The sequence below is a fragment of the Ambystoma mexicanum genome, chromosome 7q, assembly GCF_040938575.1.
Source record: "Ambystoma mexicanum isolate Mex_15411 chromosome 7q, UKY_AmexF1_1, whole genome shotgun sequence".
Taxonomy (NCBI): Eukaryota; Metazoa; Chordata; class Amphibia; order Caudata; family Ambystomatidae; genus Ambystoma; species Ambystoma mexicanum.
In genome coordinates, this window is record NC_090941.1 from 608611968 (window position 1) to 608636337 (window position 24370).

General features: G+C 46.1%; 1 protein-coding gene across 3 annotated transcripts in view; it reads left to right on the forward strand.

The window, feature by feature from the left end:
* Nucleotides 1-24370, forward strand: part of SPART (spartin) — a 574761-nt gene that overhangs the window by 351219 nt on the left and 199172 nt on the right. The window lies entirely within an intron of this gene.

A 24370-nucleotide genomic window follows, 5' to 3' on the forward strand; every position in this document is an offset into this window, starting at 1 on the left:
TGTGAGTTGCGGACTGGGTACAAAAAGCAAGAGGAAAACATTGAGGGATTTGTGGAACAGCGTTGTTGAAAAAAAGTGATGAGTTGTGGTTTCTTGATTTGTCAAGAAAGTACTCCGTATGTCGGAAGTATTATGGGCTAGACTTCTAAGCAACCTCCTAATGATGTGCTGATGAAGCCAATGTAGGTGTATGGTATACTGTGTTTTAGTTTTGGAGACTATGGGATGATATGGCAGGGGGACATGTGATGAAGTGACCTGCCTCATGTCCATAGGGGAGGATTGGGGTGATGTGGGGGCAGAGAGTCCCACCCACTCTGCAACGCAACCCGAGGAAGAGGTGTATGCTGGAACACCCTGGATTCTTTCATCCCTCCTTACGGGAGGCTTTGCTGAGACCATATTCCAGCAGTCACAATTAAGGTCCTCACTCCTACAAACTTCGGGTGCGTGACCCGCAACCCCTGTCCATACACCCGGAGCTGGAACACCAGCGCAGAGCGAACCTGCAAGGAGTCCGCTGATTGCGGTTGTCCCATGTACCCACCTTTGGATTCAGAAAGAAGACTACCTTCCAGCAGGGCACATTCTTGAAACATGGATTACAGATACAGAGATTTCGAAAGATGAGGAAGAGAAGGCAAAGTCCTCCAGAGAACCGGCACCCAATCAGACAGCTGCCATCTTGGAACGCAGGACTCCAAGATGGCAGCACCCCTGCCTGTAGCATTGGCCCACAGGCCACACTGAGGGGGAAACCAGGAGAGATGGGAAAGAGATAGACCCAACTATACCCGACCGTTTATGAGGAAGGTTACTAGCTGAGAAATTGGCCCAACAATCAGGTTCAGACCTGACTAATTCCTTCATCCAACCTGAGCTATGTGATGTGTTCCTGAAGATTGAGCAGTGTGTGCAGAGGAATGATAATGAAAGGAGAATGCAAGTGCAGCCTAGTGAGGATGGTACAGCACTGCGGCCCTGCCAGGAAGAACAACTAATTAGCCAGTTAAAGGAAGGTGTAGCTGTAGGCCAGAAAAGCAATAACTGGAGGGAGGCTAGGACTAAAGTAGGGCGTATTTGAACACTTTTGGCCTAGTGCTAAAACACTAGTTTCCACCACCCATATCGACACTGAGAAAAGTGAGAAGATACGTAAATAAGGAGAAAGTTAGTTGGTAGGTATGGTCTGGGTGCTGGTAGAGTAGCAAGACCACAATCCTATTAAAACGGCTTGTTCAAAAGAGATTTGAGCCTTGGGTAGAGGGTTTGTACAGTCTGCCAATACAAATATGTTATGTTTGGGGAGGATATCTACACCTAATAAGCAGAGGGCACCTTTGGGGGAAGAGGAAGAGTAACTTACCTTTTGATCCGTAGGAGGTTGTTTCCTCTACCTTTGGGATAAGGACCCCATCAACCGAGCCACCCAACATCCTAATCCAGATGAGCCAGAACCAAAGATAACATCTAGAATGCATCTCATCCATGCCATGTGTGATTAATTGAGGTATTCGTCCCTTCTCCCCATGGAGGACTCCCCTCCCCCTGTGAGGCAAGGGAGGTTAGCCCGCTCCACAATTCCCTCCCTAGGGATTGAGGCAAGTGGGACCTCACCGGAAAAGGCTCCCCCGTTGGGGGCAAGGACTCTTGTTTCTGTGAGGAACTCGCTAAGCCATTCCCCATGGTGGCATGCATTGGACTATTGGAGGTGAAGAACAGGATAAAATCCATAGATTTAGCACTTGGCTGAAGACAAAACTAAGACATACTGTTACAAACAAGACTGGGGCTCTGTCTCTTTAAAAGCAGACCTCCATTTAACTTAGACAAGGATGCTACAACGAGAACACACCCCGAGGCGATGCAGAGAGATGTATACGCAAGCAGGGGAAGCCCCCTGATGGCATGACACCTGAGAGAGGTGGAGTCAAGGAGAGCCAAACAACCCGCGACTTTCAGAACTGCTCTGAGAGCGAGAGCAAAAGGCTGGAAGCCCAGCGTTGGTATTGAGCAAGAAACTGAGGAGAAGGGAACCTGGATTACGGTGGTGGTGTGACTATGACGACTTTGTGTTGGCCAGGGTGCACATTCGACAACACCGAAACCTATGCAGACAAATCAGGAAACCGTCCGCTTACTTGCGGTATTACTGGTTTGAACAGAGAGAGGGAGTACGAGAGTGGAATGCCAGAGAAAACGAGAAGGCGAAGAACTGGAACAACCAAAGAGAACCTGAGCTAGCCGAGGCCCGAGAGATGTTCCCCTGCAGAGTACAAGGTAATGGGGATAACGGGAGAAGTGTGAGGATGCTGGAGAATCATTCTGCAACAAGAGAAACTCGTCCCATTGAAATTAACGAGGTAGTAAAGTTGATGAAACAGAACTGTAATAATGTGAGGGAGAAAATCACGATAAAAGCTGGAAAATACCATTAAGAGTGGGGTGCAAATTCCCTGCCCAGAGGAGAAAGCAATACACATGTTAAGAGTGGGTCCAATCAAAGAAAGAGAATACTCTGAGAGAAAGAGAGCCCTTAGTAAACCTGAAAGAGAGATCATTAAGAGCTGGGCACAAATACCCCAGCAAGAGGCAGAGACAGTAAGAAACAAGGAGAATTCTATGAATTTCAGGCAAGCCCTTGAGAGAAACGTTACACAAAACCAACCACCCCAGGAGGAGGTGGGCGGGGGGGATTAACCACCAGGAAAGTAAATCCCATCTAAGAAAATATGTAGTCGAAAGTAAGGGAGTCCTGGAAGAAAATCCCCAAAGTGAAGGGAAAACCCATAGAGCTTGTGAAAGAGTTACAAGAACTTGTACTTATGATAAAACAAGACTATTTATAGTTGGCCTTGCAAGAAAGACAATGAGGAGAAGGGAGACCTTCTTCTGACCTTATTTTGGTAGAATAGTGGTAGGATCAGTTAGAATTTGTTTTTTGGGACAGCTGACTTTTTCGTTTGACAACTTCCTGACGACCGATGAGTACCCTAATTATTTACGTAGGCCGGGAACACCCACATATCAATAGGGAAAGTTAGGCCTTTTTCTTATTATTTAGTAAGTAACAAGTGAAAACCTCAACTCAGTGTCCGCGTCCTTCTTCTGACCCGCCACACATGTCATGGCACAGCATCAGGACATTGACAAAAGAAGTGTGCAGGGACACTCCGCTTCGTCCAACTGTGAGTTCCCCTAGGTATTATCCTGGGCTAATACTTGTGAACTATATTGTGTCTCAGAACAGGGGTGGACTGTGAACCATTAGTCCTTTTTAAGAGTAGGCATTGTTTAGGAATGGACTTCGGAAGAACCCTCATTGACTTTGTTATCCCAGTACTTGCATTGTTTTTCTTAGACATGTTCCCTCTTGCGACTGTGCTCCAATCCATCCTTGTTAATAAAAGTTAATAAAGCTTGTGATCCTCATCTATGTTGTGTGCTTTTTTGCTGTGCATCCTGGACAGACATCAGCTCCCACGTATTCCTCATCTATGATCATTTATCTCCAGCGCAGCTGATCTTTAGAAAATGTTAGCCACCATGTGGCTTCGCACAACTCCAAAAATAATCAGTCTTTTCTGTCTGGGGGAGATACACAACCCCCAGGACTGTGGGTCATGTCATCTGATGTGCCGAAATTCTTCAGGTTTTCCCCCCAAGGTAAAAGATGACCAGAGATTTCATTTGAGGTCTCAGGGCGCGGTGTGTAAGTCGGAAGACCGGTTCCCTGCCCAAAAGGAGACGACGACAAAGAAGGACCACAATTGGTCCTTTTCACTGAGAAGTTTGACTCAGCGCTAGTCTTCTTCCTCATCAAAAAAGAGGATTCGCCACTAGGCACTCCCTGGAAATGGCTCGACAGGAATAGTTTCTCACCCAATTCTCCACATGGAAGAATGGGATGCTTTTTGATTGAAGATGCTTGACATCTTCACGAAGACCCCGGCCCCACCATCGGCACCCACCGTGCTTGGACACACTGTCCAGGGTCCTGTGAAGGGCAGTGACTTAAGGGCTTGGCCCCAGCTCCCACAGGTGAGGACTCATCCCTAAGCTGACACACTACGTCCTCGGGGATCGAACGGCCGAGACAGCCACCTTGACCTCTGTCTAATCACCATGATTCAGTGAGGGCAATGCCAGATAATGTTGAATATGGGGGGACACCTTCAATGAAGAAGGGCATCCCATCACATTTGGGATGGAACTCCAGTGCCCACGAGAACTGAAGAACTTTCCAGAGGCGTTTTTTGTGGAGGGCAGAAGGGCTGTTCGACCTGACTTCCAATTGTAGTAGGCCAGGGGTCTGGGCACATCCCTGCAGTTGGAAACTATACTGGCCCAGAATCAGGGGTAGGGGTGAGGGAGACCGCGGTTTCAAGGGGATAGAGTTGCTGGGTTTGTCAGCCCCTTCCAGGCTAAAGGTTCAGCTTCAACTTCCAGACATTCTAGATGAAGGTCCACGGAAGGAGACCTTGCTGCTTTTTAACCTGGCAGTTGAGGCTCCAGTACGTGAAGCCTGGGGAAAGCTTGCCTCCATCCCCAATGTTGACAGGGACCTGGCAAAGAAGCACTACCCAGTGTTATTGGACCTGGCCTTTCTGTCCATCCACTGCTCTCCTGAGAGTTTGGTAGTGCAGACTTTGACATCCGAAGCCCACTTTTCCTTCTCGATCTCCAGTCAGAAAGATAAGAGGTTGGGCCCAAGGGGGCGGAAGCAGAAGATTTTCTGCTCAGGCAGTTGTGTCCTTAGAGCGATAAATGCTTCCTGTGGCCTGGCGAAATGTTCTTTTGGCCTCTGGTCGACACTCTCTGGTGCGGCCGAGCACTTACCAGACAGAGATGAATGAGGGCTTTGAGGCCCTGGTCTAGGATGGCAAAACAGCATCCCAGCAGATACTACTGGTGAGACTGGAAATGGCTGACTGTCGGTCGGGAAATGGCTTCAGGCAAGGTGGTAAGGAGCCACTCCTGGTCCCAGTCAGCAGGCAAAGCTCCTGGATATGCCTGTTCATGGGTAAAACTGTTTTGGGACAAATTCCAATGGCTCCTTCAAAGGTTTCCATCCTCCAAAGTCATAGTGAAGTCTTTGGGCCTCACAGTACAACAGCCTTCTGCTATTGCTGGCCAAGGCAGAGTGTTTCGTCCCTCCACCTTCTATGGCCACCCTGGCAGAGGTCCTGCACTCTCTGGCAAGCAGCAACCCTGCTATTTCCTCGGGGGAAGAGGCAGAGGAGCTACCACACGTATTGTCCACCTACATGGTGCCCTCTACCGCCCCTAGTGCTAAGCCCCTGTCAAGGCAATTTACTTCATTAGTCCCCAGTTTGGGGGGGGGGGATTTCCCTGTTCAGCAACCTCTGACGTGTGTGCCTTGCAGGTTGTTCACCAGGGATATTGGCTTCCTTTCATTCAATGCCCTCCAGACCATCCTCCTTCCAGCCCTGTTTTGCATTCTGACTCTCATTTTAAAGGAGGCTCATCAGTTTCTGGAGAAGCGCACCATGAAACTGACCTATGTTTACTATCTAGCTCAGGAGGACGGGGGCTTGCATCCCATCCAGATCTGTGGCTGCTGAATTTGTACCTACCCAAGAATCATTTGAGGTTGTCGACTTCGGCCCAGACCCTCCAAGCCCTCGATGGACAGGACTGGTTGGTTTCATTGGATCTTTCGGATGCCTTTCTCCATGTGCCAATTCACATTGAGCAAAGGAAGTACCTGAGAATGTCAGGCTCCCCAGACCTGGAGTCTGCACATCTGTTCCGTGTGCAGCCTGTTTCACAGCTTGGTTACTCGCTGAACTTCAAGAAGCCTCTGGTTTCACCATCCCAGTCCCTCTGATTTAATGGTGAGGTCTTGCACACTTGCTTGAGCAGAGCTTTTCCATCTTGAGGATCTAGCGGTGAACATCTTCCTGATTGCGCAAAATCCTCCAATCGCAGGAGCAAGTTCCTGCCTCAGCGATCCTGGGCTTGCAGTTTCTCATGCCCTCCTGCATTCTGGCGAAGGCCTGAATGTGCATGATGTCACTTCAGTGGCACTTCAGTGGCACCTCTGTTGCCAGTGATCTGTTTCAGGGAAACATGTTAGATCTTTTGCAGAGTTTCTTGAGACTTCACGCAGTGGTTCATGTGAGACAATATGTCGAAAGGGGTGTTGCTGTGGCCCACTTGGCCTCAGCCAACAGTGCTCACTGATGGGTCCTTTAAAGGTTGGGATGCTCACCTGTTGAATCTGACAGTGAGCGGACTGTGGTCTCCCTCTGAATCTTGGGAGCACATCAACTTTCTGCAATTGAGGGGAGAGAGAGAGAGAGAAAAAAAACAAAAAAAACAAAAAAAAACCTGTACCTCAACCAGGAGACCACCGAGGACCAAAAGGGGAGCAGGACCCACCCTCCCTCAATGGATTTATCCACAGGCCAGATGAGCCCCGTAACACAGCCACCATCAACCATACAAAACGGGCACAAGTGGGCAGTCCTTAGCCCCTTTCTTATGGATTTCCTTTGCATATACACTGCTGAGGTTTGGGGGGGTGGTAATAGACAGGACGAGGTTGGCTAGGGAAAGTTGCACAATCCAGGGGAGGTTGGTTTTAAAACCCAGACAGGAAGTATGGTTTTTTTTTCGGATGTGTTCAGAAGTGTAGGACAACCAAGAGACCAGCAGGAGGAAGGAGGGATTGGCGGTTTGTGGTGGAACAGGTGAAGTATTGGCTCAGGAGTGGAAGGTGGTTCTGCTTGCTTGTGTGGCAAGTGAGTAAAGAAGAAAGTGTGGAGACTGACTGTGAAGTGAATGGTACAGAGTGACAGAAGTGTGTTTGAGTAGTTGGCGTCAGGAGTGTGGTAGCGAGGGAGGAGTGTGATACCTGGGATAGGAGTGTGGTAACGTGGGAAGGCAAATACTAGTGTTTAAGGAAGGGAATATTGTAGTGGCAGAGTAGAGTAGCCAAGTGGGAGGAAAAATACTATTAAAGGGTGGAGGTAAGATCAGGAGGAGTGAAAGATTGAAGGGATATGAGGAAGGAGGGGGTAGCAAGCAGGAAGTAGTCACACTAAAGAGGGAGCAGTGATTGTGGATGCAGGAGTCAAACCAAAGTAAGTGCAAGGCACAATACCTATTCCATTAGAACACTAACCCTTGGATAGATGCGGAACAGCTAGGAAGACACAGAGGAAGAGCCAGGGGAGCCACCTGTAAACCAATATGGTTAAACATTTGAGAGTACTAACTAGCCTGGGATCACTGATGCATTGGTTAGGGAGGCAGCTCCTAACAAGACAAGAGAGAGAGGGGGCGGCCGTAGGCTCTACAAACAAAATAAAGACCCCAAATTGGAGTGGTTTCTGGGCTATCTGTGACAATAGTTGTCAAGTAATTCCAGATGTTCTGAAGGGAATCTCCTTTTGAACACAGTTAACAGTTGCTCTTCACAGACATTTACTAAATTAGTAAACCTGGTTTGGAGTGTGGGAGCAACAGAGCACATCAAGTACTGAGAAATATTTGAGCCAAAACTGCAAACCGCCATGGAGGATTCATCAAGACGGGAATAGTCCAATAAGCAAAGGAGTGCGTCAGGGGTACATATGCTTCTCCCATGGTGAAATATTCCTGCATCACTTGAGTCCAGAAAGATGCAAGGTGAGGGCTGTCCAATGTCAAATGTACAACTAGTCTTTCTTTACTAAATCTGTGTCTCGATCTTGACAAACCGTAAAGGCAGATGGAATACGGCCAATGCAGTTTGGATCCAGTGGTGTGAATTCTTATTCAAAAAGACCAGGAGCTATGAAGCATGTCACAGCCGTAATGAACTCTGTTCTAATGAACAATATACAGATAGTCCAAAAACGATTTTCTTTGCTCACTTGTGAAATGTAATCTTATGATAAAAGAACTCACAGCTGTGGTGCGAAACACTCAGTAGAACAGAGACACGTTGTGCTGTATATATCCAGTAACATAAACTAACATCTAGCAGTGGACACAATAATGCCAATGTCTGCACAGATCATTTCACTCCATGATTTTGTCAGCATCTCTTGATCAGGTCATTCCAGATAGAAGTGTTTTGACTGCAAAGAAACCTGATTTGATGCTCTAGAAGCCATTTTTAGCTGTGTAGAGGAGGAGCCAAGTATCCCTACTAGAAGCTCCGCCCCATGTTGCCTATATGTTGGGAACCAGAAATTGCAACACGTGCAGTCCCAGCGAGAATGCCTGTACCGCAAAGAATTTTTGAAACAAGGTATCCATTGAGAAAGCCCTATATTCATGCACGAAGAAATAACGTTCTTTTGGAAGAAGTTCTGGAAGAAGTATGAGATTGAGCAAGAAAGAAGATTGGTGACATCATGCGAAGCAGAACTGACGCACCCTGAAAAGATATGTAAGACGGAAGAACATAAACAGTCTATAAGCTCTGAAGAGGAGGTGTCGAAGGTAAGCAACATTTCGGGCTTGAGATGAAGATACTCATGCGAAGAAATGCTGAAGAAAATGCAGAGTAATTTTACACTTGTGCAGATGCGGTAACACAAGTAGCCAAAGTGATCTTAAAGGATAGTTCCAGGACTTTTTTTTTATTGTCCCTACGGTTCGGCCATGTGTTTTTAAGCATAAATCGGTAGATCGTAGAAAACTTTCCTATGGACCTTACCCGACTTTTCGTCCATTAACGCACTCGAAATCAGCCGCCATTTTCTGATAATCCTATCATTTCCCCCCATCGCCCTGGCTCACCTGCTTTTGCGGCACTAAATCAAATCCCCCGCCCCTGAAACAGACTTTATCAAAACATTCATATTCCCCGCCTCTATCCGTGACGTGACTGTGCTGCGTAGGCAAACACGCCCAGGCGTCTTCTACGCGACTACACACAGAACCCGGAAACCAACACAGATTAGCTCACAACACAGCGCGCCACAGTTCGGAATATGAAACTGTACTTTTAAATCAAACCGCAAGATTGTAAATTTGGTAAAGTACATTTATTTGACATCAAATGTTTAGAGAATATTCAGCGATTTGCATTTTTATTTGCTCACGTTCCAAAAAGTTTGTTTTGAGGCACGCGATGTTCCTTTGCTGTACACAGGGTCTTAGATCATCTCACAATACAGCGCCACAATTCGGAATATGAAACTGTGGTTTAAAAGCAAACGGCAAGATTGTCCATTTGGCAAAGTACATTTATTGGACATCAAATGTTTAGAGAATATTCTGCGATTTGCATTTTTCTTTGCTCTGGATCCAAAATAGTTCGTCTTGAGGCAAGCGATGTTCGTGTGCAGTACACAGGGTGTTGGTTTACGATAAAATAAGCTCTTCGGTCGCACTGATAATCGCATGGCTGTTCCAACAACGAGGCACTAGGCCACCACAACGGTCTGTATGTTGCATCTAGCCGTTAGTACCGCGTAAGGGCATACTTGTACTTGGCGATCGTCTCATAAAATGGTCAGGGTGGTAACGTTGTTCACGCGGAGAAGCAACTGGCGGTTATAAAAGCCATCCGCCGGTGTTTGGTACTCGTGACACATACAATAATGAAGGATGTACCTGTTTTAAAAACATAAAAAATGAAATTAGTCTCACCATCAGATCTTTATTAAAATTATTCATTTTATATATTAGGTCGGGAAATTATTTCATAGCTAGGACAGTGCAACTGGGTATTATACGTCAAGGGGGGGGGCTGTAGGATACTGAGACAGTCCCCCAGTGCAGGGGTTGACAGGGAGGCAGTGCAGGTGGAGAGTGGAAGGGCCCAGGACCGAGGTCGCAGACAGTGGACCAGTTGTAGCAGGGGAGAGGGAGAGAGAAAGCAGAAGCAAAGAGGAAGGTTTTGAGGTGCTTCCGTAAAAGGAGATGGTTCACCTCAAGATAGTGCGCGGTACAAAACAATATGCCACATAGAACGAACAAGTACAACTGAACCCGTCTTTAAAGCTACTGTATAGTAATTAAATTGCGGTATAAACTCATCTAAAGAGTTACTTACATTATATTTGCATTTTCCATTGTGTCTGTGCGTAGGGCAGCCCCGAAATACCACTCCTTCTATGCCGACGTTATTTCTTCTAATGAACGAACATTAAATGGCTTTCGTTTCTGAAATTATATTCATTATCGTTTCTTACGTTATTGCCCCACACCCCCAAAAAGAAGTCTTTCGGGATGGTCCCGGCCTGTCAAGGTCAAATAACAATAGAACCTTATACTGAGTCGTGGGCCATTCCGGCACCCGAGCAAAAAATCAAAGCAGCTGACCTTCACTTTGAACGAGCACACATTCCTAGTTAGCTACATTCAGTGTAAGGCCATCTCACAGGACTTGAAATTTACACTCCATCTTTGCATTTTGTCTGCGTGCATTTGCAGCCCCAGAGAACCATAAATACGGAGACATTCTATATTTTTTGAAAAATGATTTATATTACTGTTTGGTTTAATTTAATGCGCAAATGAACAAGGTTGGATAGACACATTGCATGTACATTGAGCAATCACTTTTATTTACACAATACATAGCTACACATATTCAATGGGCCTGCAACATGAGGAGACTCCAGAGCAAAGTCACAGGTGACACCCGGGTGGTTCGCACAACTGCACGGTGAAGGGAGGGGCAACGGTGGAGAGACACATTGCATGTACACTGAGCAATCACTTTTATTTACACATTACATAGATACACATATTCAATGGGCCTGCGACATGAGGAGACTCGAGAGAACAGACAATCAAATTACAATCATTTAAACCGTGATGTGTATTTCTCAATGAGCTCTTCTTTAGGTGGACATGGAACAGAGGCAATGTTGGGTGGCAATGTAGTTGTCCCCTGCACAGGTTCGTTCACAACTCCATGTATGTGCCTATCTAGGACATCAACAATAAGTCTCTCAATAAACTCATATTGCATATCCTGAAACACTGGTTTGATCACCCATTGTTTACTTCTTTTAGTGAAGGCCTTATTGTAGCGAAGCGTCCCTAAAGTTCCGGTCGTCCTACTTTGTTGACGGCCAACATTATGGTTATGTGCCAAGACCGCTAGAAGAGTCCGATTTATCATGCCCTCCATGCCAAAATGCAATCGTTTTGGCCTGGATCTTTAGGCACATATTGTGGAACACCTCCAAATCTCTTGTGTGGCAGAATTCCGTGAGTCCCCTCAAATCTCTTGTTATAGTTTTATCAAATACAATCTTTTCAATGGCTTTGTGAGTGGGTGATGAAGGAATCAACCACTTCTTCTTCCGTGCCTCCTCTGTGGACAAATGGCCATGTTCACAATTGTGGAAATGTTGGTTTGTGGTCCAGCGGTGAACGTTGCTACAGTGTAGCATTACTGACCGCCATTTTTCCAGTAGAATTTCCAACGACCCTCCACATGTTTTTGAGCTCCACCAAAGATGGTTGCTGATTGACTTGGACCACTGTGAAATACCTTGCATATCTTTTTTTTTACCTGCAGTCGACATTTTTTTATTGATTGTTTTTGCAAGATGCCAAACGTCAAATTGGTGATTTATATTTTTGTACTCTTCTCTCATTGTCTTGGCAATTGAAACGTGTCTGTCCGTGGCTATCAGGTCGATCACCATTCCCCGCGATTGTAGTTCTTGCAATGATGCTACAAAGCCAACTTTCTCCATGGCCACTGAGGATGTACTTTGTGACACCTGCACGACCACCAAACTCACAATTTTCTTACTTTCCATGTCCTGAAAGTGGTAGGTGCAGTACTTGGCTGAAAATCCTGGGCTGTCGCACTGTCCATCACCGGCTAGCCTGAACCGTTTGCCCGCGAATGTACTATCAATAGACATTTTTTCCATTCTCCAAGCTTCGCTAATGGCTGGAAATAGATAATCGGTTTGGTATTTGTAGAACTGAGTTTTCGCAATGAAATGGATTCCCACAAACTGAAAGAAAGACTCTAAATTTTTAAAACTTGAACCACTAAAAAGTGCAGCCACTGCACAAAGTCGATTGCCTGCTGGCAGTTGCCCCAGCATGGGTTGTGCAGACCATGAGAAAGGATGATATTTTATACAGGTGGCATGTATTTTAAGGTTAGTGCCTCGAATTGCACGAGTCACATTAATCAATGGCTCCCCACATACTTCCCCACCAACCGAATGCCCACATTTCATCCGAATAATAATATTAATCAAGCAACTATCGAATACAATGAATTTGGCCTCTTTCCTTATACTGTCACTCTGCATCCCAGCTGGTTCGGCCTGTAACGTTGAGGACATGTCACTCACATGAAAGGTAGAATCTCTGATATCGTCTTCCGCTATGTTCAGTGATATTGATGGTGTTTCATTGTCGTCCACTTCATTCTCTTCCATTGCAACATCTGTTCCTTCTCCAGCGATGGGTGAATAAAACAATTTCTTCAACTTTCTCGCGGTCTTAGTTTTTGCGGGTGTGGATTCTGTGAATTGATCTCCGACTGCATCCGAACTACCAGGAGGACATTCACTATCAATGGCTGGATGTGGTATAGCTCCGTTGTCAATCACTTCATATTCTTCCCATTGGCACGATGCATCTCCAGTCTCAAGTCCCTGCCAAAAGGTTTGACAAGCAACATCTCTCGTTCGCTTCACTGTCTGTGTAGATCTAGTTCGTACACCCACTCGCAACTAGAGGACAGATTGGAAAAGGGATGTTCAGTTTAAACACAACTTACAGTATTGAACTATTAACAGTGAAAAACAACATAATATAGTGACCAGGACACTAACCTTCTTTTGCTTTCTTTTCTTTGAAACTTTCTTGCCTCGAACTTCAACATCGGGACGCTGTTGCTCCGACTCGTGTGTGCATGTCTCCACTTCCTCTTGCGCTGCAACGACTATATTTTCATGATAAGCACATCCATCACGCACTGACACTCCATCGACTCCCTGAAACATAGAACTTTCATTAGTATGTATAATAATATTGAAAACACAAAATGTACTTGGGGACCAATACCCACGTACATCTCAATAGCAAAACACGAATTAACGCTTTGTGTAGAACATTCAAACGACAATTATTCACGCATTGTTGATCTAGTTAGATGGAACTGTCAAGATCCATACCTCGGGCTCCTCATAGACTTCCATTGATGATATTATTGAAGATGATGCTTCAGTAACTCCCTGAAACACAGTAATTGCATTAGTATGGTTTTCTATTTTGTTAAAAAGAACATAAACTTTGTGCAGGCGTCAACGGCTCATCTAAATAGACCTGCACAAATGATCAGTTGTCTAAAATAAATAATGGATATCTAAATATGATTCGATTTGCTCGATCGTTGGAAGTGTCACCACCCAGAGATCTGCATCAACTACTAGGGGTGATGTTCTTGTAGAAGAAGCTCCGTCATCTCCCTGAAACATAGTACTTGCGTTAACAAAGAAGGAAGTATAGCGGATGTAATCACGTCATATGATTTCGCTTGATCGAACTGTCAGTATCCATACCTCGAAATGCATAAGAACATCAAGGGACGATGTAACTGCGCTGCACACTTCTGCAAGCTGTTGCGCCGACCCGTAACTGCATGCTCCCCCTTCTTCTTGGACTAATGCTCCATCGACTCCCTGAAACATAGGACTTTCATTAGTAATGAACACAATATTGAAAAAAGAAGACACATAGGAGGGCGACGAAAGAAGGACATATCAATGGCTAAAAACGAAAGAAACATTGTATGTAACAATCACGCTACAAGAATGCAAGATCTGATGATCTCCATCGATGGAACTGTCCGGAAACGTACCTCGAGCATCTGAGTGACATCAACGGTTGTCGTCAATACGTTGGACTCCTCAGCATCTCCCTGAAAGACAGTACTTGCATTATTTTGGATAACAATAATTATAACTGAAAACAAAGACTAGAGGACGAGTACAAGGGTGTACCATTAGGTAAAATAATCACACGATAAATTAAAACTATTGATTTACATGCCTAAAACAAGTCAGTGGCAGAATAGCTAAGTAAGATTACCCGATAGGCGCTTGAAGTGGCTGATGACTGCAATAACGACACGGATGGAGAATCTTCCGCCTTCATATTGAGTGGATACATAAATGGGGAAATTGTTAGCTAATGCTACACACTACCGCAAGGCCGAGAGATAAATACGTAAACTTGACTCACCAGTGGAGGGATGTGGACGAATAGAGTGGGAATAGCGGTTGAGAGCAATTTTCGCTTCGCTCGCGGTGTGTTCTTCTTTATTAGCAATGATGTGGAGTACATGTCAGAGGTAAAGTGCCTGCTGCAGATGCGGTATCGATCACCCCTCTTGTCCGCAAAGACTTCTAGGACTCTACTTTCAAGCTCAGACGGTGGATATCCGCAATATCGGACCCATTCTCTTATCTGATCTATTGTCTTAGGGAAAACATGCATTATAGTACCTTCAGATTTACTATGAGTCTTCGAAGGGCAACCGCCAATGGAACAGGCAGGCATTGTGGAAAGTTCTGAAAAGTAAAGATCAACAATTCTCTATGAATACCAATGTGTTAAAAAATAAAATGACACATAAAAGGTTCAATGCAAGGTTCGTTTTGGTTCTTGGAACTATGCACGTTATTCACATGCGGATAAGTATTTGAATAACTTTAAAAAAATAGAAAGATAATTTGACTAAACTCAGAACATGTGACTAGTTCCTTGCATGTACTGTCTTGAACGAAAAGAAATTGGACGCAAAATGATTATGGTACATGGCCTTACCTTGACGAACAAACAGTTAGATGCAGGGATCAGAGTAGTTTCTTGTCGTAGAACAGGGAGCAGTTCACAGGTTGCAAACTGACGAGTTTCCTCGAAGTGGTCAAAAAGTTCACAGAGACGAAGAGCAGATAACCAGCACCTTCACGGGTTGACTAGCAAAGCGCAAAGAAGTTCTCATTAGAAATATGAAGTGGGTTATAAAGAATTCGAAACAGGGGTGTGTTTGTGAATGACGTGTATATGTCGTGGCATTATGCAGTTTGCAGGGGGGCGTCCAGCGTGAGGGGGGATGCTTGGCAGGAGACACGGGGTCTGGAGGTAGACATGGCAACAACAACCCATGCTCTATAGACCACTTTGAAGTGTACATGGTATTTGGCAACTCTTGGCCTTTATCGCTCCCTGACAGCTCCACTTGCCAGCACAAGTACCCCGGTGCGAACTGCCTTTGATAGGGCGGGGGGTGGATTGGGGCGGTGGTCGTGCAGACAAGACTCGTTTGCCGCAGGGCCTCACCAAGGAGAGGCCATCTAACTGCATGTAAGAGGCAGGCTGCAGGATCTAGTACATGGAAGGCAGGGGGGTGAGTTTATAAATACCTCAGCCTCCCAGGAGAATATATGGGTGCAGTTCACCCTGGAGACCCTGGATCCCTAGGCAGTTAGTCAGCAGCAGGCTGGCCTGTGGTGGCAAGGCGGCACGGGCCAGAGGGGGTCATCTCTGTACCCGGTGCCCAAAAGGATGATTTATTATGATCAACCATATTGATTATTTACCTATAACCATGTTTTGTATCAATAAAATCCAACGGCCTTTTATTGCCAACGCTTGAACAAAGTGGTGTGGTAAGTATTTTTGGGGGAGGAGGCAAGGCCGGGAGGCTTGATGCCAACCCGCAAAATAACATATTTATGTCTGCTGCATATGGGTTCAACGGTTATGTGGATTGAAGGTGGGCGGCCAGCGTGAGGGAGGATGCTGGCCGGAGACATGTGGTGTGACAAGACAAGGCACAGGAAGACTATTCAATGGAGACACACTAGATTCATTTAAAAAATCAAAACAACCATTGTTAAAATATATGTTGGGTTTTATTTTAGATCTTAATTTCAATTGAACATAAATAATAAACATTACACATTGTAAAGTTCCGGTTGCAGCACATCCAGGGAAAATCCGCGGTATTGTCCACTGTCGCTGGGGAAATGTTGTCTAATGGCAAGTACCGCACAGGCAGGTATTACTCTCCGAACGCGGTGTCCGAGCCTCCCGTGAAGCCACCAAGTGAAGCAACGATAGGCCACCAGCCTGTACCACCTATGAAAATGAAAGATGCAAACTGTATTAAAATGACAAAACTTTCTTATCACTGTCGATTCAGGTAAAAAATGTCATTCTGCTTTGAAAAAAATTCTATCTAGAAAATGCACAATATGGAACCAATTTACATGCATTCGAATGATATGTAGATGTAATTTTATATGTGGGAGACGACCATGAAATAGTAGTGGCATCACTGACATCACAACCAGAGTATACTTACTCGTTACTCGGATTACGCGGACGAACAGTGCCGCGAAGTTCGTGCATAAGCACCATCATCATCCTCAACACGGTCTGTGAGAGGCAGGCTTCCCTGAACTCTGGCAGCTCGGTGATGCATTGCGGACTTGGCTCGCCTTCCGAAATGTAGGCCAAGCACCCGGAATTTTCACGGCAGCAGCAGTTCTCCTCCTCAGTTGGCATTAGCTCGCACCGATTGCACGTGCACCAGGTGGAGACGCCGTCCATGCGACATGGTCCAGGCTCTTCATTCGTTGACTGGTCCTCCCAACTGCCGTCCGAATCCCCATCGTTTCCGCCTGCTTGCCTTTCCAGTAGTTCTTCCTCGGTGTACTCGGGCTCGTACATATACGGCATTATTGTAGCCATTGTGTGGTAAAGAAAGTAAAATAATTTACAGAGATGGTACAGGTGTTCACAAGGCCTAGAAGCGGCGAAGGTAGCTGACCAGAGCACAGAAACGAGTCACAGAATACTCAAAGTAACACAGAGAGAAAAATGGAATCGAAAATCTGCTGCTGTGTGTTGTGAAACGGTGTGTTTATACTTATTGAGGAAAGAGGCGTCCTGCCATTTCCATGGCGACACGTCATTAGCTGAGGCGCAGCGATTGTTGACACGAAACGTGCTTTGGCGTTGGGAAATGGGCGGTATGCGTCTGCTGATGTCAGGCTCAGGGGCGGGGATTTGATTTAGTGCCGCAAAAGCAGGTGAGCCAGGGCGATGGGGGGAAATGATAGGATTATCAGAAAATGGCGGCTGATTTCGAGTGCGTTAATGGACGAAAAGTCGGGTAAGGTCCATAGGAAAGTTTTCTACGATCTACCGATTTATGCTTAAAAACACATGGCCGAACCGTAGGGACAATAAAAAAAAAAGTCCCGGAACTATCCTTTAAAGCTGGCTATGCATAGTTTGCGGTGATGCGCCAACGTATATACAGACGAATGTATAGAACCTGGTTATTCAACGATGCACTTTAGCATGGCTTGAAAAACTGTGTATGGAAAGGATTTTAGTGTGGCGCAGTTGGAAAACGGCTAATGGCGAAGGAGAAATTCAAGAAAGGCTTGGCTGTCCCAGCACCGAGAGTCGAGGCCGCTGTGAGCCTGGTTGTCCATCAATTAGTTATAATGAACGTGAGAAAGAAACAAACTTGTGTTTGAGGTGAAAGGGAAAAACACTGAAGGCGCCATGAGTGTATCATTTAATAGTAGTATATGCAGCAAAGAGCTTGAAAACGTGGTCTCTAGTCACATGGTCTGATGAAAATAGACATTGGGTCGGGCTACAACGAAACCAGAAGATAAGACCATGCCATACTGCCTTTAATTCTCAGGCACAGAGACTGTCTGCAAGGCCCAGTTCAAAGCCTTAATTGAATGGCAGACCGCAAGAGTGATCATAGATGTTGGGCTAATTGGGTGGGGAGGCATGACCACGCCGACCCTCCCAGCACCTGGAGTGGTATCCTGCGTGCTGCTAGCGTGTGGAATATTCCAGACGGGTACAAGCTTGCCAACCAATTATAGAGGGCCATGTATCAAAGAGCCCTATCGTTTGTGTAACCAATGAATAATCGTGTATTTTATGATGATGAAGATGACTTGCACTAGAGGAGGGCTTAGCCGTCCACCTTATGTTAGAGACCCAATCACAGTTTGCCACGTTGTGTGACGTTAATGACAAATTTTGACTATAAAAGTTATGTTTTTTCTGAAATGTATTGAGAGCTCGCGCAAATGTCGGATGATGTCCATTTGTTACCTCCCTGTTTTAGATAATTGCAAATAAAACAGAACAAAGTTTTGCCAACTTCCCCCAGTCAGTTTTGATCGTTGATGTTTGAGTAAATTCTGCATCCCCATCCATCTCGAAGTATTGCTACCTCATCTTAAAGGGCCCAAGTCTATGGGCTCAGCTATATTCAGAATCTAGGAACTTTTTCCAAGTTTAAGGAAATCAAATACAGCAGAACCCCTCTCATTTACAAGATGTCTATTAATCCATTTGGCTAGTGTTCAATGATCTTTATACTTAATCAACATCCTGTCTCTTTCTCCTTTTTTGTGTTTGTTTTCTGTTTCTGTATTGTATATTTGTTATCCTTTTGTACATAACCGTTTTTGTTTGCAATTCGAAGCATTGTTTTTAGTACCAAGTTTACTACAAATGGCTAGTATTTGCTTTTAGATATAGGTCTCAATTACTTTGATCGCGCTGAATGTCCGGTTTTATTCTTGAATTGTTTTGCACTTTCTCTGAAGCCCGGCGGCGGGAAAGGGTGGTGGCAGTTGGTGCCGCAGGCTGTTCTTTTGGCATTCCTCTCACGCACCTGATTAGCCCAGCTGACACGCCCCCTCATAAGAGGAGGCAGCAACCCGGAGCGGTAAAGCCTGGCGGCGGGAAAGTGTGGCAGCTATTGGAGCCATAGGCTATTTGAGTAAGCGGCCCTGAACACCCCTGTGTCCCTTCATTGGAAGTGCTCAAGGCCAATCGCATATTCCACAGAAAAGAAGACCTCAGAGCTCTAAACTGCATGGGAGGTTAGATGGGGGAGGCCCCACCTGTGAGTGTGTACTTGGGTACTTGTGCCTCATTGGCATAGAACTACACTGATTTGCACTGCTCCTTTCTGATTATCTAACTGCATTGGACTCTGGGCACGGTTGTGGCTACTTTAGACTAATTATGAGTGCCCCTGTCTCTGTCACAGTGGAATCCCGATATTGGCGTAAAGCGACGGAGGAGTCGAAGTGTGGGCGAGATGGTGAAAGTGACGGCCTAAGGCTATCCCTCAAGTTGGCCAGGAGTGTAGCTGCTTGGCCGCAGGGCTGCAAGGCTCGAATCTCTGCCTAGTTTCTTTTAGATTTAATTTGTTACTCAACAGCCTTCCTTGCTGGAAATGAGGGAGCAAGGGGAAGTGAGGGAAGCTCAGGCAGCCCCTTGAGCTGCTGTGGCGTGCCTCACTCCTCGTTGGACTCTTTTAATGTTTTAACTGAGTTTTTAAGTTCTTTGATCTGTTTGACAGTTTACATATCTTAATCCAGTCGTGATATCTTAATTTCAAGTGTGAACATCTTGCTCTTATAGTTGTCAATATTGATTGATTTCCCTGGGGTCGCAGATTGCATAGTAACATTGTACTGTGTATTATAGTGTATCTTTGGCAGAGGTTGCACTTATTCAGTGGGATTATTTCGAAAACAAAGGCATTAAGGTCGTCAGCTAGTGCCTCAGCCAGGAAACGCACTACGAAGTGTATAGACCACATTGATGAGGCCAGTGCGATGATTAAAGAGATTGCAGGTTTTCTCCATGACATAGACCCAGTAATTAACTCAGTAGTAGTAGTAGTGGGCTAGCCGGCCCCTTAAAGGCCATAGGTGGGAGCATTTTGGTATCCAACTGCGCTGCCCAAAGCAATGACGACACCATAAAACCTGAGTGCAGGGACTTCTTCCATCCACTTGTCAGGGGGAAGAGGACTATGAAAAAGAAGCTCTGCATCAACGAGATGCGGGCATTAGCAATAGATAGCATTTGTAGCCACATGTCAAGCCTAATAACCATGGCAGGCCGATGCCAAAATGAGGGTAGGTCCTATTGCATCTCAGTGGAAGTCAACCGAGCCCCAGGATCATTAATTCCCCAGGACAGGGGGAAACTGGGGGGGATGGGCCGCAGGTATTAGGGCTGGATGCTCCGTCTGTGATTAGTTACCCCCCCCCGGAGGCAGTTATTGGCAATAGGTTTGAACCTTTGGTAACTTTATGTAAATCTACTACTGCTGCTACAAACCCTGTACCCCAAGTTGTACCTGCATCTGTCCTTCACAAGGGTGGGACAGAATTGCTAGAGCAAGTGGGAAATGAACTGAGCAGGCTGTTTCTCAGCACCCGTCACAGGTTCCCCTTGCACACAGGGGTGGGCTTGAGGGGGCGGATGAAGAAGCTGTGGTGAGGGGAGAGCAGGTGAAATCAGGTTGCACTAGTGGTAGTGTCCCTAACAGATCCATTCAACGGGAGCATGCCCGAGCAAACAAAGACCCAGACCTTTCTCAGAGGGCTTATTTACTGAGAAGGGATGTTAATCCAGGGGAACATCTAGTATTGGCGCAGAGGATCCCCCCACACCACCTCAGGCACACACTGGGAGGCTCAGATAGGCCAAATTGTGTTATTCTAATGAATGTCCTGAGAAAAGACGATGGCAAGTATGAGGATGGGGATGGACTCATAAACAAAGTCATGCACTGGCTGAGATCGAGGAGGGGATGTCTCTCCATTATTCGCAGTGACATTGTAGCTTGCGAAAGACTGAGGGGGCTGGAAGAGGTGGATTCCATCAGGATACAGCTGAGGGACACTGCACTGGCTCAGGGCCTTTTGGAGAGGGAGCAACAGTTGCTCCCCCCAGGCGACCTGGTAATATTTATAAAAATGTCAGTTCCCACATGTCCAGATTCTGTTAAACTATGGGAAAGGCAAAGAGAGCTAAATAGGCTAAGGGGCAACAGGGCTCCTGGTTGCATGCTCCCAGGTCCCATTGGTGTTAGATACAGATCTCAGGCCTTCACGCAGTCAGGAACTATATACAGAGGTGACAATGGGCCCATACGTAGGGGAGGATGGAACCCAGCCCAAACCCCCAGAATTGCAAGATGGGCTACTGCAGCTGACCATGGGCGGTGGCTGCCCCAATGGGTGTGACAAATTGGGCACCCTGGGAAAGAATTGTCTTTTCTGTCACCATTGCAGGGGCAGTAGCAGGTCATAACGGCAGACCGGTCCGTATCGGAGTCCATTTCTGATGCAGCTCCTGCTCAGACCGAACCCGAGGTGCGGGTCCTTTCATGGAACATAGCAGGTGTAGGCAAATACATGACAGATAATGGGTTGGCTGGAGTTTATTTGTGACCATGCAGTAATTTGCCTCCACGAAACATGGGTGCTAGATGCACCACATATTCAGGGGTAGGTCACCTTTGCAATTCCAGCATCCAAAGGAGTGAGGGGTCGTCCCATTGGGGGCCTAATTACATGGTTGGACGTATTGCTGCGCAAATCAGCAAGAATGATTGAAACAGGCTCTTCTGACCTATTTGAAGCCCAACTGAAACTCAGGGATTAGTCTGAGATGTTAATGAATTTTTATAATAGGATCCCGCCAAAGAGAGGGGCTGTATTGGTCAACCTGCTGGTCGAGCGGATCCAGAATGGAGGTTGACTAAACCAGGTGCCCTAAAGATTTTGGCAATGTGGGATCTTAATCTGCAGTCCGAACGCTTGTGCAGCCTGAAGGACATCATGGATGAGGACAGCCATTTGGCCATAGGGCCATTTCATGCAGCTAGTCCCATAAGGCAGCAACAGAACACAGAGGAATGATGATATCCTTGCATATGTGGAGATTGAAAGTCCATAAAAGAATCAAGAGTGATCAACACCCCTTGGTTTTGAAAACTATTGCTCAGATGTGGGGGTCCATGGCAGGCCCATTGGGGGCCCAGTACATGATGCAGTGCTAGTAGATTTACATGGACATGCTAGGTGTAATATTAGAAGGGGCAAGCTCAATGGCGAGAAAACCGTCCCTATGGCCTGCAGGGATATCCTTCCAGACCTGGGCAAGGTAGCTTGGGTAGATCCCACTGATGTGCCCTCGCTAGTACGCCTGCATGAAAGCATAAGGGTTAATGGGTCCCGGTTTTTAAAACCTTCTAAAGTAATTTGTGCATTAACTGAGTCCACAACACCATGGTATGATAAAGAGCGCAGGCAGACAAAGGGAAGACTAATTAATGAGGCCAGAAGTATAGTAATGCCAAATACACAAGGATTAAAACTGGCTAGAGGCCCATACCGTATGCTTTTGAGGACCAAGAAGAGGGCATGGCATGAGGACAAGTGGACCACCACGCTTAATGCAATTGGCAGGGGCAATTCGAAGGGCTTTTGGAGCCTAATGGGGACAGGGCACAAAGTTGGAGTGAGTACACACCAGGCATGTATAGCGGAGCAAACTTGGGTGGACTACTAGAGTATTCTTTATGATAGCGGTAATGCTGTAGTTGCAGCAGAGTGCTCGTCACCCAGAACCAGGGGGTGGGGGGGTGTTACCCCGCTGGGGGTATCGGGCGAATAGGTAAAAAGCACTGATGTGCCAAAAGCCAGGAAAGGCCCGGCCCCCAATAGGGCTCCAGTGTATTTGTATCTGTCTGAGCAAGTGGTATGGGTCCCGTATCTGACAACTTTTTAACGCATGTTTGAGCCAAAATACGGTACCAAGGTCTTGGACCAGTGCAGAACTAGTGCCGATCTACAAGAAAGGTTTGAGAGATCAGCCCTCAAATTATTGGCCCATTTTGCTGTTGGATGCAGCGGGAGATCTTTGCTAGGGGCCCTACTGTTTCATCTGTTAGCCTGGGTCACAAGTAGCGCGATCATTGACCATCAGCAAGCAAGGTTTTGTGAAGGGTTGAGCACCATAGATTAGAGCCTTCAGTTGTGGTTGATCATTGATAAATACGCAGTACTTTGAAAGAAAGTTCAAAGTGTATGCTGTTTTTGTGGACCTGAGAACTGCTTTTGACACTGTACCTAGGCACCGCCTTTGGGAGGTTCTTAGGGATCTGGGCATCCCCCTGTCTTATTATGTGTAAAACAGAGCTTGTACACTGACAACACAGCCATGGGACCTCTGCTAGTTTCAATGTTGAAAAAGGTGTCTGCCAAGGGTGTGTTCTGGCGACTAAATTGTTTTGTACATTCATTAATGGTGTCATTAAAGAACTGTTGGCTGCCCAGACGGACGCACCGATGCTGGCGGGAGATAAAATGCTGATCCCGCCATTTGTGGATGATGCAGTGCTGTTGTCGTTAATACCAGTAGGTGCCCACAACCAGTTGGTTATTTTTACAGCCTTCTGTAAGAGAAATGGATTAACTCTTAATGTCCGCAAAACTAAATCCATGATTTTCCAAACAGGCACCAGGAAAAGCAGAGAGGCACCTAGATTGGTTCTCGACGTAGGCATGATTGAGCAGGTTCCACATTATCACTACCTGGCGGTCAGACTAATGGCAGCCTGTGGGTAGATGAAGCAGCTTGAAAAGGCTAGGGTTACCCTGTGTCGCCATAGTTGGGCCTTGCGCGATATACTGCTGAACGCGGTAACTGGACATTGCGTGTTGCACTGGAAGCCTACAAAGCCCAGGCTAGACAGGCAGCAATTTACAGAGCAGAGCTATGAGGGCAGGCAAACATTGATTCAATGTCAGTAGTAGAAAATAGATTCCTGAAAATGTTTTGGAGTTGCCTGCGAGCACCCCGACAATGTCAATGTTGTTAGAGACCGGCATGCAGGGGATAGTACCCAGCTGCCAGATCTGGGTGCCCCTTTGGTCAAATGACAAACTTGGTAAATATAGATATGCTTTAATTGATGTTTTGGCCCAACAAGAGGGTACATCACTGTCGTGGGCTGTGCACATTAAGGATTGCTTGAGGGAACTGGATCATGTCTCATACTGGAGCAATCTTAATGGAATCACTTCATAATCAAAGGGCATTGTCAAACAAGCTGCCCTTGCTAATGCACAGCGTGATGTTCTTGAGAAATCCCTTGTTTCAGCACCCTTGGCACGATATATTTGCATTAAAACTAAGGCAGGATGTAAGGAGTACTTGGACTATGTGACTCCAAAATACGAAAGAGCACTGTACATACAATTCTGCCTAGGTATTTTACCAATAGCCTTACTCAAAAATATCTGTCAGAACACTGTATCAGGGTTCGAAATTGAGGGAAGCTGGGAGCTATTTGGCTCCTGCTTGTAGCCTAGAAGAGCATGCTTAGTGTCGCACCAACAGCTACTTTTGGCTCCTCAGGCCAATAGATGCTGAACAAACACACCTATGTGAATTTAACTCGGCACGTTTGGGCCGATCTATAACTAAACATTAGGACACATCAATATGACATTTAAAGCACAAGGGGCCATAAATAATTGACAATGTGATAGGA